The sequence below is a fragment of the Dipodomys merriami genome, unplaced genomic scaffold (genome assembly GCF_024711535.1).
Source record: "Dipodomys merriami isolate MVZ:Mamm:240054 unplaced genomic scaffold, mDipMer1.0.p SCAF_5, whole genome shotgun sequence".
NCBI lineage: Eukaryota > Metazoa > Chordata > Mammalia > Rodentia > Heteromyidae > Dipodomys > Dipodomys merriami.
The window spans coordinates 48,383,920-48,400,469 of record NW_027206068.1 but is presented as its reverse complement, the minus strand read 5'-3'; positions in this window follow the sequence as shown (position 1 = coordinate 48,400,469).

The following is a 16,550-nucleotide window of genomic DNA, read 5'->3' as shown; positions in this document are numbered from 1 at the left end:
AAGACAGGAAGAAAGGAAGAAAGGAAGGAAGAAAGAAAGAAAGAAAAGACAAAAGAAAGAAAGAAAAGAAGAAAGAAAAAAGAGAAAGATGATCTTATAGCTAAGCATAGTGATGGATTCATGTAATCCTAGTCAGTAAGTACTTATGAATTAAGGCAGGAGAACCAAGAATTCCAGGTCATCCTGCGCTATGTAGTGAGACAGCAAAACAAAACAAACAAAAAGTTGACAAAGGAAAAGCTATTTTGTGTCTTCCAAAGATGGTTTAACAGCATCATATGTCACCAATAGCTCATCCTCTCTTTAACTGGTAAGTTTATTGAGTACCTATATATGCTTATTGGAAATATTCAGAGAAAGTCAAACCTCTTTCATCTTTGTAATGAAGTAGTTCACATCTTGAGCTAGGAGTACACTGCTGTTACATTTCTATTGACCCCAAGAACTGGGAGCTTGATGCACTACAAGGAACAAACTCAATTATATTTCAAAGACATATCCCCTAAGATCTACAGAAAGACATGCCTCAATCATAAAGTAGACAAATGCCTGGAAAAATTCATATATACTCCAAAAAGATAGAGGCAATATTTACACTTACAAGTTTTCTAAGGTAAATGTTCTGACCGAAAAGAAGTGAAGAGAGGACATTTTAGTATTGTTTCTTAATTGTCATAGTTGAAGGGTGCAGGGCTCCTTTAAGCTTTCCAGTTTTCATGCACAAACCCAGGAACTTGAGAGCCATACCTAAAAAGCATTAAGAGGTCTCACAAAACAGAAGATTCTTAAGCTGGAAGTTTTTAGCAATATTTATTTTTGTTTAACAGGATTAAGAAAGGAGAAGTTGGAAAGACAGAGGGAGAGGAGAGGAGGGGGGCAGAGGAGAGAGAGAGAGAGAAATTCTGTTTCTCACATAGGAAATGAGAGAAATTACTCATGAGATCTGTTCTTTCCTAGGGTTTTTATAATTTCTGAGTCTGGGCTAAAGTTGCCTAGCTCTCCTTTTGACTGAAGCTAATTTTTCATGATGGCTAAGATGGGTACACTATATTATTTTAAAATATTGAAATCTTATCTAGACCTACTCAAAGCACAGGGACAGTAAGTACGTTTTAGGATTTCCCTTTGTCAAACCCACCTTTTAACTTTCTGTCTCTCTACCCTTTCATGAAGATCTTACATCTTCTTAATATGTCAATGGAGAGCCCAGATGTAGATGGTCCCTTTATGTCTCCCTATCCTTAACATCTGAAAGTAAGTGATGGAGGATTGCAGAAGGTTCAATGCCAGCATGGACAGCAAAGTCCTTAAAGACTCTAATTACCAGCAAAAAGCAGGCTATAGAAAAGCAGTCTGGAGGTATGACTCAAGTAAGAGAGCTCCAGCCATGAATCACAAAGTCAAGTGAGCTGAGCCAGACAACTTCAGTACTGACGTCAAACACCACTACCAGTGCCAAATATAGTCATTATATTTGATATACTGCTGTGAAGATGGAGCCAGTTAACTTGAGGGAGTGGATGGGGCTAGGAAAGATGGCGGAGAATAATGAAAGAGGTGAAATTAATCAAGATGCATTGTACTTATTAACTGATTTGCTGAATTGAAACTTTTTGGTATAATGTAAATGTAAAATGTTAAACATCCCTCTAGATGAGGGGCTGTACTGTTCTGTGTCTGATGTGTTTAATAGGTTCTTGGGCCTGTTTCTTTTTCTTTAAAGTGCTTGTTACACTAACAAGTCTATATTTTCCTGATTTAGTGTGATTAGGTGATACTCTTATTTACCTAAGAAGTGATGTGTCAGTCTGGATGCATGGTGATTGGATACAAAAGTCACTGGAGAATGATTAAAAGCTTCCCTCTCTTTTTAATGTCTATGAAACAAAAATCCACAGGTCCTTGATATCCACTTATGAAAAACATTTTAGGATGCCTGACAAAAAAAGAGTCTCATAAGGTAGACAGTTTCAGCAACAATTTATTTTAGCACAATGTGAGAGTAGAGAGAAATGGCAAAGAAAAACATGTGTTGCTCCTCATGAAGGAAATGGAAGTTAAACTATAAAGATGGAGATTGTATGTGTAACTCTTAATACTTTCTGAGCTGAGAGAATATATACACATGAGCATGTCATCTAGAAACTTCTAATCTTTAGACAATAGTTTTGGGTGAGTAAGCTAAATGAGACCTATCTAAAACCTAAGCAACCATGGTACTTCCCACCCTTCCCCCAGTGTGCCTTTTATTCTTTTTGTCTCTACCCATTCATGAAGAGTTGCCAGATTTTTACCATTTTAAAGAAGGAAGCAGTTTTGCAATACCTTCTGATCTTATGACTTAACATTAAAAAAGAGGCACATGAAGGGAATTTGTTTGCTTTTTCAGATCATGGTACTTTCTGGTTTTAACTTCTTAGCAGATTTTTTTTTTTTTTTTGGGTCCGGTCGTGGGGCCTGAACTCTGGGCCTGGATGCTGCCCCTCAGCTCTTCAGCTCAAGGCTAGGGCTCTAGCACTTGAGCCATAGCTCCACTTCCGGCTTTTTTCTTTTCTTTTCTTTTGGTTATGTGGTGCTGGGGAATCGAACCCAGGGCCTCAGGCATGCAAGGCAAGCGCTCTACCACTGAGCCACCTTCCCAGCCCATGGTTTTAACTTCTGAGTTTAGTCATTTTAGTATGTGTTAAAAGCAATATAATTTTTTGTGTCCTCAGCTGTTTAGCCTATCTTACCAACTGGATATGGAATCATTTTGCCTCAGCATTCACACTCAAAATGGACGAAATGTTGTTTCAGAAAGTGAATCCACTCAGGCAAAACACAATCTAAAAGCTACTGTTCCATACAATGGAGACTGACTGCCTCCAGAGTAACTGAGAATATAGGCATGCCAGTAAGCTTGGTTTGATTTTTATTTGTTTTTATCCCCGAGTTTTCCCTTCATAGGTAGAATCTACTCTTATGTAAATGGAAAACAAGAAAGAACCTGGAATTAACACCTATTTGCTGTGGTTCTGCATCAAAAGTAGGACAACTCAGTCTAATTTCCTAGCAAGACTGAGTTCCAATTGTCCATAGAGACAGCCTACTTGATAATTTACACTTAATTAGTTTTTTGCCTTTATTTAATATATATATAGTGTTAGATATTACATAATATATACATATATGTTTAAAGTAGTAATGTTAAAATTATACTCAGCTGATAATAACAAAATACCCATGTAGCATAGTAAATATAAATAGGGATATATTTTCCTACATAAAATTTCCGTGGGTTAAGAGAGTGGATATGACTCTTCTTTGGTTCCTCTTTGAACTGGAACAGCTAAGCATTTGGTGGCCAGTCTCTTTTTTCTTTCTTTCTTTTCTTTTTTTATTGTGAAAATACCATACAGAGGGGTTACAATTACATGGGCAAGGTAATGAGTACCTTTCTTATCAAGCATTGTTGCCTCCTCCTTTGTTTCCCCTTCCAACCCCGCCCCTCCCACCAAAGTTGTAAAGTTCATTTTTCAACATTACGACTTGTACATCTCATTGTTGCAATGGGTCCACCTGCATCCTTATTTAAACGATTTGTTTTTTGATAGTGACTCACAAACATAAGAGAGTTGGTTATTTCTAGCCTAATATTCATGCTGAGAGCAGGAAGAAAAATAGAGGAAAGCAAAAGTATTTCAAGAAAATGTCAGACTTAATCATTCAGGAGAGAACTTTGTAAACTGAAAGAATAAAAAAAAGCCTCTGGAATAGTGTTGCACAAACAAAACTGAGCTTTTACAAATTAGTAAGGTCAAAAGCTATGTACATATGACCATATAACCTGATGCTAAGCAAAATGAACCCCAAGATAGGGACCCAAGAAGTTTTGCCTTTGTTGCTGTTCTTTTTAATGTACTTATAATGTACTATGTGATTTTTGTGTGTGATTTATTTTTGTTTCTTTGTATGTTCTTCCCCCATGATACAACCCCTGTTGATTCCAGTGTCCTGCATCTTGTATGTATATTTTTCTAATTTGGGGAGGGAAAGAGAAATACCAAAATGCTGAAATAAGGATACAGGATGACCCATTGTAATGATGAGATGTACAAGACAGGATGTTGAAAATGAATTTTACAACTTTGTGGGCAGGGCGGGGCAAGGTAGGGTGGTGGAAGAGGGGAGAGACCAGTTGGGGATGTGGGGAGGAAAAGGATGATAGGGGAAAAATAAAGGAGGGTATAACAATGCTCCAGTAGGAAATGGATTCATTACCTTGCTCATGTAACTGTAACCCCTCTGTACAGTATCTTTACAATAAAATTTTTTTTAAAAAAAGGAAGTGGAGGTGTGGCTCAAGTGACATATTGCCAGCCTTGACTGAAAAAAGCTAGTAAAAAGGAAACAAGAATAGAATTTGGGAAGGACACTAACAGTAGTGTTGGCAGAAATATATTCAGATGGATAGACATATTTTTAGCATAAATCATTTCATTTATCATTTATTTGAATATCTGAAACCACAAGCATTAATAATAATAGAATGGTATCTATATAACTTTGCAATATAATGATACAAATACTATAATAAAAATTAATGACCTCTTCAATTCATCATGCTAAACTACTAGAAAGTTAACCTAGGTGAGAAACTTCAGACAAGATATAAAGCACAGCAAAAGTGAGAGGAAAGTTTACCAGAAAGGAACATACCTTCAATAGACAAAAAGCAGATCATCTCTAGGGAGAGAATGGTAATGCTTCTTGCCTTGCTGAAGTATGAAAGTCTTGGCGTAAGTTCCTCTGTAGCACCAGCCCTCCGGACAGAACTACTCTCCAAAGTGTAGGGGAGGTTGTACTCTATTACATTTGACCTCTAGGGCATGGTTGACTGACCTAAGTGGGTAAGGTACAATCTATTGTTGCAGGAACTGCGGACTAACCCTCCTTAGGCTGGAATGAAACCTTTCATTACACCTCAGGTGGGTAGAATACTTAAAGAAAAAACATCTTGTGATATTTCCTGGCCTTAGTGGGCTTTCTAGGGTGGTTGGAAAGTTTACTTACTATCATCTCTTAGAGAGTTTGTGATCCTTCTCCCATTTTAGGTTCTCTTTCCATTTCCCCATTGTTCATGACTAGCTGCTACCTATTAATAGGTACAAACTTTTTTCTGATTCTTTTTTCTAATAATAAACTATGAACAACCAGTTATGCTGGTTGACAAAAAATCTTAGCATTTGATGCTAGATAGACTTAAAGACTTTTAAGATAGTTTAGGGGGAGAAAGTTCTTAAATGCAATAGAAATCTCAAGAAACTTAATTTTTATCCTCATTATTTTTCAGTATCCATTATCATTCTAGAATGTAAGTTTTTAAATTAGAAAACAAGTTATGGATACTGTGTAAGGATAATAGTATAACATTGCATATACAAAGATCTCTTTTTCCTGTAATACCTTATTTTGTTTGAAATCCTACACGGCAATATGACTTCAACTGAAAATTGAGGTTAAGCTATTTGTCAGAGAATTTCTAATTTCAAAGATTATTAAAATCATACAAGAAGTTCTCTTCCCATCTCCTTTCATTCTATTTCACAGAACTCAAACTGAACCCCAGAGGGCTTGGGAAATCATGATGGTAAGCCGGTTTCCATGCAGAAGCATTTCAGTCCATTGGTTCAATATACAATCATTAAGAAGACCGACTGTTATCTAAAGTAATTTTCATATTTCTGATTAAATCTTTCAGATTTATTTAAAAAGTGTAGGACTCAACAGATAAGTCTGATGACCTAAATCATGCCTCCATTAAACCTTCATTCAATCACTATGCTATATTTTATTTTAATATATTTAATGAATTTGCTCTTTTGAGAGGTGGGTTTTGTTGTTGTTTGTTATTTCATTTGTTTTTTTGCCTGCTTGGGGGCATGAACTCTGGACCTGGGCTCTTCCCTAAGCTCCTTTTGCTCAAGGCTAACACTCTACCATAGCATCATTCCAGGCTTTTTCTGTGATTTAACTGGAGATAGGAGTCTCATAGACTTTTCTGCCCAGGGCTGGCTTTGAATGGCCATCCTAGAATCTTAGCCTCCTGAATGGCTTGGATTACAGGCATGAGCCACTGACGCCCAGAGAGAGGGTATTTTTTTTTTTTTTAAGACAATCTCACACTCAAGATCCTCCTGCCTCCCTATATTGAGTGCTGAATTATATGCATGTATTATTGATACAGGGTTAGAAGAAAGGCTGGCAGGGAATCGTGGCCTATCCAGTATACAGATGGCAGAATAAGATGATAAATGAAAACCTGCCTGACAACACAATGAAGACAGGGGAGCTACAAAAGAACAAGGATGTTTAAAAAAATAAGTAAGAGGAGATTAGAGAGAGAGAAGAAGTTTTTCCAAGTTATATTATGTCTTGTTTGTGGTGAGTTTTTGTCAGGAAGCTTTCCATATTCAGTTTTTCTTCCTGGATTTGGTTATTACCACTCCTGTCCTTCCTTGTCCCCATCCCCCACAAGTAAGGATAGGTATTCTGCTGTCTGCCAAGGGGTGATACTTCGTCTCTTCACACTTTTTCTAAACTTGCTCTCAGCATGGTAAACAGTTATTTTTCTAAACTCTTTGCCATAGCTAATTTTTTTTTTAATTTTTATTTTTTGTGAGTTGTGGGGCATGAACTCCTGGGCCTGGGGACTGTCCTTGAGCTTTTTCAGCTCAAGGCTAGCATTCTATCACTTTGAGCCACAGCACTACTTCTGGTTTTCTGGTGGTAAGTGGCACTTTCCTTTCCCGGATGGCTTCAAACTGTGATCCTCAGATCTCAGCCTCCTGAATAGCTAGGATTTCTCTTCTCTACTCTAACATAGTAGAAAAGTTTTGAAGACCAGTACGTTGCTACTACACTTAATTTCTTTAAACATACTCTCCTCTTATAAACCCAAATCCTGTGACTGAAGCTCTTCCTTTGCAGGCAGAACACATTCTGGTCAATTTGCTACAGTCACCTTTGAGAAGCGCTTTTACCACTCTTCCATGGTGTCTGTATTTTGTCATTTGTTGTGTTTTTATTTTTAGTCTTTTAATTAGCTTATCAAATGCATATGAAGCAAAGAAAATTCATTGCTCTTTAATGACATTTAAAGGCATTTTTTATGACTTAAACATGGTTTGATACCTAATTAAAAATAGAATAAGCATTTCTCACGTGGTGAGGTGTTATACCATTCTATGAGTATATGAAATGTAAAGAACTTTTGTAGCCAATAGCCTGTTAATTTTTGTGGCTTAGTAATAAAAGTTTAAATGTAATGAAAATAGGCAGTGATTTATCTTGGTAAACAAGTTTATTGATTTAAGACCTTTTAAATATAAATGTAACTATAAAGGAATTTATATTTTGTTATTTGGAATAAACAGTAAGTCAGTTAAGATATTACCTGTCAAACTTAAAAAAAAAAATTGGGCAGCTCTGGGGCTTAAAACTCAGAGTCTGGACCTGTCCCTGAGCTTTTGTGCTTAAGGTTAGAGTTATTCCATTTGAGTCACAGCTCTATTCCTGGATTTTTGGTAGCCATCTGGAGATAAGAGTCTTTTCTGTCTATGCTGGCTTCAAACCAAAATCACCAGATATTAACCTCCTGAGTAGCTAGAGTTACAATTGTGAATCAATAGTGCCTGACAAAAAGTTTTCTTTTATGTTTTTTGTCCATTTGTTTTTTTATGGACCAAAAAGTCCTAAGCTATAGGTCAAATGTGGAAATTGCGCTATTTCAACAAAATTTTAATTATATAATAATACTGTCTAAGTCTGTGCTGCTATAACAAAATATTTATGACTGGTTAATTTATAAGGGACATAAGTTCATTTATTTCCTAGAAATAGAGAAGTGGAAAATGTTCCGAAGTCCAAGTTGAGTCAAGTGTCAGTGCCGTGTTTCCTGCGAGCTTCCAAAATGCTAATGCCATTTTAATTCTGTATCCTCACATAGCAGAAGAGACAGTGAGCAAAAGTAAAACAAAATAAAGCCTATCTAGCTCAATTCAGTCCTTGAGGAACCATTTTTGAGGGCAGTTAGCAATTATTAGATAACAAGAAATCCAGAAATGTGGGTCAGAGAAATGTTTACACTAGCTTAATGGAAACATAGCCACTTTTTTTCTTTTTTTTTTTCTTTTTCTTTTTTGGTTAGAGAGGCATAGATAATGTTAAGGAAGCTTTGAGGGAATTTTGTCTTATTGATAGCTTAATGGTTTAGCTGCTTCTTAGATCCTATGACCCCAAACTTCTTCAATTAGGAATCTAGTACTAACCTATAAGAAAGCTCTGAGATTTAACTTCTATATATATAACACATTTTGAAATGAAGGGTTACTTCTAAAGTTCTTCTATTGCCTAAAATAAAGTTCCACGATAATTTTTAATGTACTGTTTTATGAGTTTCTGCATAATAGGCACTAATCTATGCAGACTTCTTATTAGGAATTTAATCATTTTCCCATTTTATATATAGATTAGTACTCTGCTTACAATGGGAAAAAGAGAGCTACTTTAATATATGTTTCTTAAAGGATGAGTTTAAGAAAAAGTTCACAGTATGCATAATATCCCTCCACCTCTCTCCTTTTTTGCATGGCTGTGTGAAAGTATTATTAAAATATTTAGTTGAGTCAGTAATTTCTTCTGGCTCATCTACCTAACTTTGTATCCAATTAGTATGAGTGCCTGTTACATAATCAAGGTTAGCCTATCAGAATATAGAAGAATAAATAAGCCAACAATGTGTTAAACAATATAGTGTTTATGTATATTAAAAACAAATTAAGAATAAAGAAGTCATCAGGTACCAGTAATTCTCATCAGCTACTCAGGGGGCTGGGATCTGAGAACTGCAGTTTTGGTTAAAAGCCAGACCAGGAAAACAAATACAAGAGATTTATCTCCAGTCAAGTGGTAGAGTGTCAGGGTTGAGAAAAAAGCTAAGCAAGAACATGAGACCCTGAGGTCTAATGCTAGTACATACACACCCCACACACACACCCACACACACCCCCACACACAAAATCAAACTATTGATAAAAGAATTGTCACAGGAATAGCATGAATTCCAAGTGAATTTCAGCTATCTGCCAAAAGCATTATGGGGCAAAGCAGCATGTACAGGGAGGGAAATCATTTCTTCATTACTTTGTGATTTCTCTGGACCCCTTTTAGTCTATTCTTGGAATTCTTTGCCTACTGGGTAATGCTAGACCTCATTACTTTGGTTCACTTTTAAACATCTTGGAAGGATGTTTCTTATCAGGCCAGTTTCTTATTTATGATTTTTCAGAGTTCTACAACTAGACTTGATGATGGTAGGCCTCCTCACTCCATTATTCACTACTCCTCTGCTGTATCTTTTTGCACTGGCCCAGCCTTCAGTGTCTGCCAACAGCCACCGTGACATCCCAGGGACAACATCCATGGGTTCTGTTTATAGCTTCTTAACCACCTCTTTTATTTGCAGATGTAGATACCCTTAAATAAAGCAGAATGGCTGAAAGAATAAGCCCCATGGGGCTGGAAACTGGGCTCTCTATGTGAAACAAGCAGGCTTGTGAAGAACAACATAGCTGTCTTCTCCATAAGAAAAACAATCCAAGAAGCAAATGTTTTTGCAAACTCCTTGTAGACATTAATTTAATCTTAAAAGCTTAATCCAGATTCTCATTTTCCTTTTTTGCAACCTAGAAATGACTTCTTAGAGAGGGCAATTAATGACCTCAATCTCTTTCATTAATATGAGTACAATAATTTCATTTGAAAGCACTACTATATATTATTTCACATTTTCTTTGTTTCATATCTTTGTTCATATATTAGCCTCACACAGTGCCTACATTATGAGAAATTATCAAGAGAGATTTAACACAGAAATAACAATGTTATATTATGTCCCTACTTACTCATTTATGCTTATGTAACTTCTGAGGTGCTCAAAGGGTTCCATGAATATTGAGTCATTAAAGCTTAGTATCCCTGTGAGGTATCCTGGGCTATTATCATTATAGTTTATTATTATTCACACAGATCAAGATTACCCTGGAGTCCAGGATGGATCTTGCAGAAAGTGTTGGCTCTTTAATATTCTGTATCTGAGAACCACAATTTAAGGTTAATAAAATTAACTTATTTTTTCCTAGCATTGTCCCTTGTGAGTTACTGGGCTTCAAATAGTGCTCTAAGGGAACTTTGAGTTGAAAAGCAATTTTGTCTCCTTCCAGAGCTAAAGAAAACAGGTGGAACACTTGGGCAAAATGTAAACTATTGCTGGATTTGATATTATTTATTGAAAAATACACTCTGGGGCTGGCATAGAGCTCAGTGGTAGAAAGTTTGAATAGGATGTGCAAGGTCCTAGGTTTGATCCCCAGCACTGTGTGTGTGTATAAACATATATGTGTGTATGTGTGTATATATATATATATTTCCAAAACACATTCATGAGACAAGGAAACTGACTTTGAAAACCTACGTACTTTGCAAAGAGCCAGCTCCCTACTATGGTAGAGCTAGTACCAGATCTTTGGTGTTCTGACTTCTGGCTCAGGGCTTTATCTAAGTCTCTTGTTTCAAAATATCATATACACGTTACCAATATCACAGGACCTAATTATTTTCTATATAAAATTTTATTTTAATAACTGTATTTCTCTGCAAATTAAAAATTATGTCTGTATATATATATATATATATATATATATATGTTTCCTAACATGCTGTGATACTGTAGAAATGAGTGTTCCCAGAAGCAGCAAAAGAAGGTGGAGTCATGATTAGCAAGTACCAGAGAGTAATGACAATAGCAAGGGAAAATCAAGCATGTGAATGGGCAGAAATTCCTCCCCTGATGTCAGAATGAGACTGAAGTTTTAAATGTAAGAAATACTGAAAGCACTTATATTTCTCTGTGTGATTTTTTTCAATTGTTTTCCCCTCCTCCCCAGGCCTGAGTGCTTTCTGAGATTTTCTTTTGCTCAAGGCTAGTTCTCTACCACTTGAGCGACACTTATACGTCCAGAATATTGGTGGTTGTTTTATGTACTTTCCCGTTGGTAGTTGATTGGAGATAAAAGTTTCAGCCCATTTCCCTGTGGGGGCTGCCTTGGAGCTGCAATCCTCAGATCTCAATCTCCTGAGCAGTTAACATGACAGGCTTGAGCCAGTTGTGCCTGGCTCATTTTTCAGTTTTTAAGAAAATAAGCTTAGCATATTTATTGTTCATGTCTTTCCTCAATGACTGTCACTGCTTTATCTCAGTATTTGAATTTTAGGATAGCAAACTACAAGGGAAAACCATCCAGAGCCTTTGTACGGTCTTCTCAGGAAAGCTTGGAGTGCTGCCCATGGTGCTGCCGACAGTAGTTTGCCATGTCAGCACAGGAAGTGGAGTTCTTGCATCTATATTAACCATGACGTTCTCAGCTTTGTGGACAGTGCTCTGGGTGGAAGACCTGGTGGAATGTGGGAGGAAATACTACATGGTAGTCTAGGAATTAAACCTTTAAAAACTCTCATAAGATTGTATTTATTCATTTGCTTTTAAATTTGATTGTACAGGTGATGTACAGAGGGGTTACAGTTACACAGGTAAGGTCATGGGTCTATTTCTTTTTGAGCAATGTTATCCTGTCCTGCATCTCATTTTCACCCATTTCCCCTCCCTCAGACCCCCCACATGCACAACTCACCTCCAAGTTATAATGTTCATTTCCAACTTAGTGCCTGGTATCACTTTTGCCTTGGTACACCCTTTGTCTACCATTTCTGTGATTTCTCTTCCCTTCCCCAAATCAGATAAACTTATATACAAGAAAAAGGGTACAGAAATGAAAAACAGTAACAACAGGGACTAAACCAAAGGAACAGAAAAAAGAAAGAAGGAAAAAAGAAATAACTTGTAAACAGTATATAAAAAAAGGAAAAAAAAACCCTCGTTTCCATTTCTTGTAGTTCAATTCAATCAGCATCGTTTTGTTTAGTCATATGTACATAGCTATTCTGATCCTCTGTTAAGAATATTCTAGACATATTCTAGTTATTACAAATGAGGGAAACCATGCAGCTTGTGTTTCTCTGGCTTGCTTCACTTAATATAATTTTTTGCAAGTCATTCCTTATGCGTGAGGCAACATCATATTTAATTTGCATTCTTTATTTATAGTTTCAAATGTAAATTATGATATACTTTCATTGAGTCAGGCACAAAAAGCACACAGGAAATCTCCGCTACTCAGGGTCCTGAGGCAGGAGGATCATTAGTTTAAGGACCAGATAAACAACTTAGTAAGACCTTATCTCAAACTAAAGTATAAAAAGTGGTGGAGGTTGGGCTGGGAAGATGGTAGAGCACTTGCCTTGCATGCATGAGGCCTTAGGTTTGATTCCTCAGCACCACATAAGCAAAAAAAAAAAGTCAGAAGTGGTTCTGTGGCTCAAGTGGTAGAACGCTAGCCTTGAGCTGAAGAGCTGAGGAACAGCGCCCAGGCCCAGAGTTCAGGCCCACGACTGGACCCTCCCCCCCCCCCCAAAAAAAAAAAAGTGGTGGAGGTATAGCACAGTACTGTTGTTCTTATCTAGTATGTATGAGGTCCCAGGTTTAATGCCCAGTAGCCCCTTAAATAATAATTGGTATATGAAATAACTGGATTTGAACTACAAAAGGCCAGGGTTGTGTTGATCTCATCTTCTAAAAGCAGACACGGTTACTAGGTTGTCTTCATATTTTAACTTTTTAGTAATTTTGCTTTGCAAAATAAATACAGATGAATATGTCTATTATTTGCACTAGCCTGAGTTCCAATCAATTCTGGACACAGACAACAGGCCTGACTAAATATCTTTGCAGCTCAATTGGAATCCTATTAGATAATCTGTTCTAAACTGTAAATAGATAGTTTGTAAAACAATAAGGAGTGTCAGCTTGCTGACAGTATTTTGTCTACTGCTCTAAATAAACTAAAAAAAAATGCACACTGCAGGGCTGGGAAGGTGGCTCAGTGGTAGAGTGCTTGCCTTGCATGCCTGAGGTCCTGGGTTCGATTCCTCAGCACCACATAAGCAAAAAGAAAAAAACTGGAAAGGGGCTGGGGGTTTGCATTTTGATAAACATTCAATGGTAAAAGAATCTGACCTGAACCTTACTTTGAACTTTACAGATGTTGCCACATATCTGTAATAGCTTCACTTAGATTTATTCCAAATGTGAGAATGAATTTCTAACAATTGCCAAGCAGAGAAATTAACTAAGTTAGGGGAGAGGCATGTTTTCATATATAATAATGATATATCTGCAGGAGGTATGGCTGATAAACAAGTGAGGGACAGTGAGAAAAAACAAAACAAAACAAAATGAGATTGTAAAGTTACATTGTGTCCAGGTAATGTGAGATTACAAGTGTAGACCTAGGCTTTTCTTGTGAGAGTACAGTAGCAACAGAGATGTCAGGAATGACATGTCAAGAGACACTACTTAGGTACAATTGTTAGAGCCAATGACTGGAAATCACAATGGATGAAGGATAAATCCTATTTGAGGCTGAAGTGGGGTTCAACTAGACTATAAGGGCTTAGTTGCTAAGCTAAAGGGAAATCTATATCTACACTGACATATAAAAAGGAATTTCAAAAACATAACAAAAATATGTGACTGACACAAATTTTATTTTTCATGCTAAAATTTTTACAAATTTTATTTGGTCATAGACAATTATAAGAGTAACAGTTATAACTGAATTAAAAAAATAACATTTTGGAGCATTTAGGTCCATTTACTACTATCACATAAACAGCACTCAATTGTTATAATTACAGAGCTGAGTTAATATATTTAACAAATGTGCCATGATGGTGTTCAGTGTATAAAGAGTGTTAAATGTATTTTTACATATGTACTCCATAATTAGAGTTGAGGTTTAGAATATAGTAATATCGTCATTCAAATATCTGACCAAGTTAATGCTGTAACCAGTGAGCATGCCAAATGTCTTTCCAAAATCTTATTTTAAGTTTAGTTCTAAAAGAAGATACTAAAATACATAGACATGGCTTGCTGTTATTTTATGATTAAGGTCAACCATTACATAATGAAATTTGGCATCTTTTGAAACTTGCTATTTGCTCCACCTCAGCCAATGTAACTAAAACACGTATGTCTAAGCACTTAAGTGTACCCACTACAGCATATTGTGTCTCCTAGGCTTGCAACTTCTAACATTCTGGGGAAGTAGAACAATTTGAACTGTAATAATCTCCATGGTAGTAATATACTCTTTTTTTAGTATGCAAAATATCCTGAAAATATTTCTTAGTACATTTTAATTAATGTAATTAAACAGAGGCAACAATTTCCTTACTTAAACTATGAATGAAAAACTTGCCATATATTTGTTAATGTATGCAATACTTTTAAGAGTAAAAAATAGACCATACTGTACATACTCAACTTCAGAATTGATGTTAAACACACATATAAACTACAAATATAATCACATTAGTTTAAAAATTAAAATTCGGGCTGGGAAGGTGTCTCAGAGTGCTTGGCTTGCATGCATGAGGCCCTGAGTTCTATTCCTCAGTACCACATAAGCAGAAAAAGCCAGAAGTGGCTCTGTGGCTCAAGTGCTAGAGTGCTAGCCTTGAGCTAAAGAGCTGAGAGACAGCGCCCAGGCTAAATTCAGGCCCCATTATTGACAAAAAAAAATTTAAATTTAAATTTCATTTTATCCTTATAATAATCATTTGATTTTATATCCATTTTGCTTTTCTCCAAGGATAAATCTCAAAACTTCACTGGGAAATTTATTTTCTTTTAATTTTTTTTGAATTTATTTTTTGTTATTATAAAGATGATGTACAAAGCGGTTAGTTATATAAGTCAGGTAATGAGTACATTTTGTTTTTTGGACAATATCACCCCTTTCCTTGCTCTCTCATGGAAATCTGTTTCCTAAATAAGCAGTGATATTCAAATGCTAGTTCTAATAAGAAATACACTGACAAGTGAAAATTTGTATTTCAATAGAAATAGATAGGGGTTATAAAAGTTTTTGATACAAGAACAACACAAATATATTTTGTTTTAATGTAAAAAATTAAAGAAATAGTGCTCCATGGTCTTTTTTACTTTCCTATCTCAAATATATTTTTCCTTAAAATAAAATCATTTAAGGTATGCATATCATTTAAGAACTTCACATAAAAATTAGAGAAATAAAACTAATTATTCTTGGGATGAGTTTGAGGCAGTAGCTGCTGCTTCTAGATACTGTGAACTAAAAATCTTTACTTGTAACACAGCAAATAAACTAGTCATAGGACTGGGAGATTACACTGCCTAGCAAACTCTGCTATGCATCTTAAAATGTAAAAATGTCTTTCATTTAAAAAGTATCTAGCTGAAATAATCATTTCATTTATTTGTTTGCCATTTTTTTTATCAGTTCACGCTAGTTACATAGAGGGAAATTTCACTGAGATATTTCCATACATGATTACAATATGTTGCAATCAATCTCACCCTTACCCCTTCTATTACTTTTCCTTCCCCATTCTCAAAACAATTTCATCAGGTTTCCTTGCTCAGTTTTCATAGAAACAAACACAAATTTCGACTGTATGCATCCTTTCCAAAATTACTGACCCTCTATTACTCTTTTTCCCTTCTCACTTTGCTGTTCCTTCCTAAGTACTCGCTTATCTAGATTCATGTTCTGGGTTTAGATGAAATTATTTTCATAAGAATCATTCCATGAAGAACTGTTTTCTCTAAGTAGTGAAAAAAAATTAAAATTTCAACATTCAGAACTAATCTTCAGTAATAGGGCTCAGAACCACAAAGGATGCATGAGACTAAAGTTGTCAGTCTCCTAATACATGCCACTTTACTGTGTTTTGACATTAGCCTCCTCCATTTCTATACTGTGCTGTATCATTTACAAACTACCAATCGGGAGATTGGAAGTGAGTTATGTTTTCTTGTTAACCTTTAGAGATAATAATTACCTCATATGCATAAGCAAACAAAAAGGGTACTAAAAAACTGCACATAAATAAAATTCATTTAAACATTTACACAGTAAAAATGATTTAACAATTACATTTATCTGGAACCTAATAACTAATTATTTTCATCCTGAATTCCAAATCTCAAATGTAATCTCTGTATTGTTTATAAATACTAGCTCTGATAACACATTATTCAAATGATCAAGAAGCACTAAATCTTTTCTCTTTTCCTTTTTTTTTTGTAGTACTGGAGATAGAACTTGGGGTATCATTCTTAAAAAGCTATAAATCATAACAAAAATATATAGCTGTAGATTATTCTTAAAAATATTCCTCAAATGTTCATTCTCATTTAAAATATTTCCAACAGCATAATCTTATGCTATCTGCATCATTGGATCATCATTATTATGTGAATTCTTCCTCTAATATTTATCATATTAGCAAGGCTTTCCAATGACTATTTTCAATGGTTTCCCACAGATGTGGGAGACAGAGAAACAATG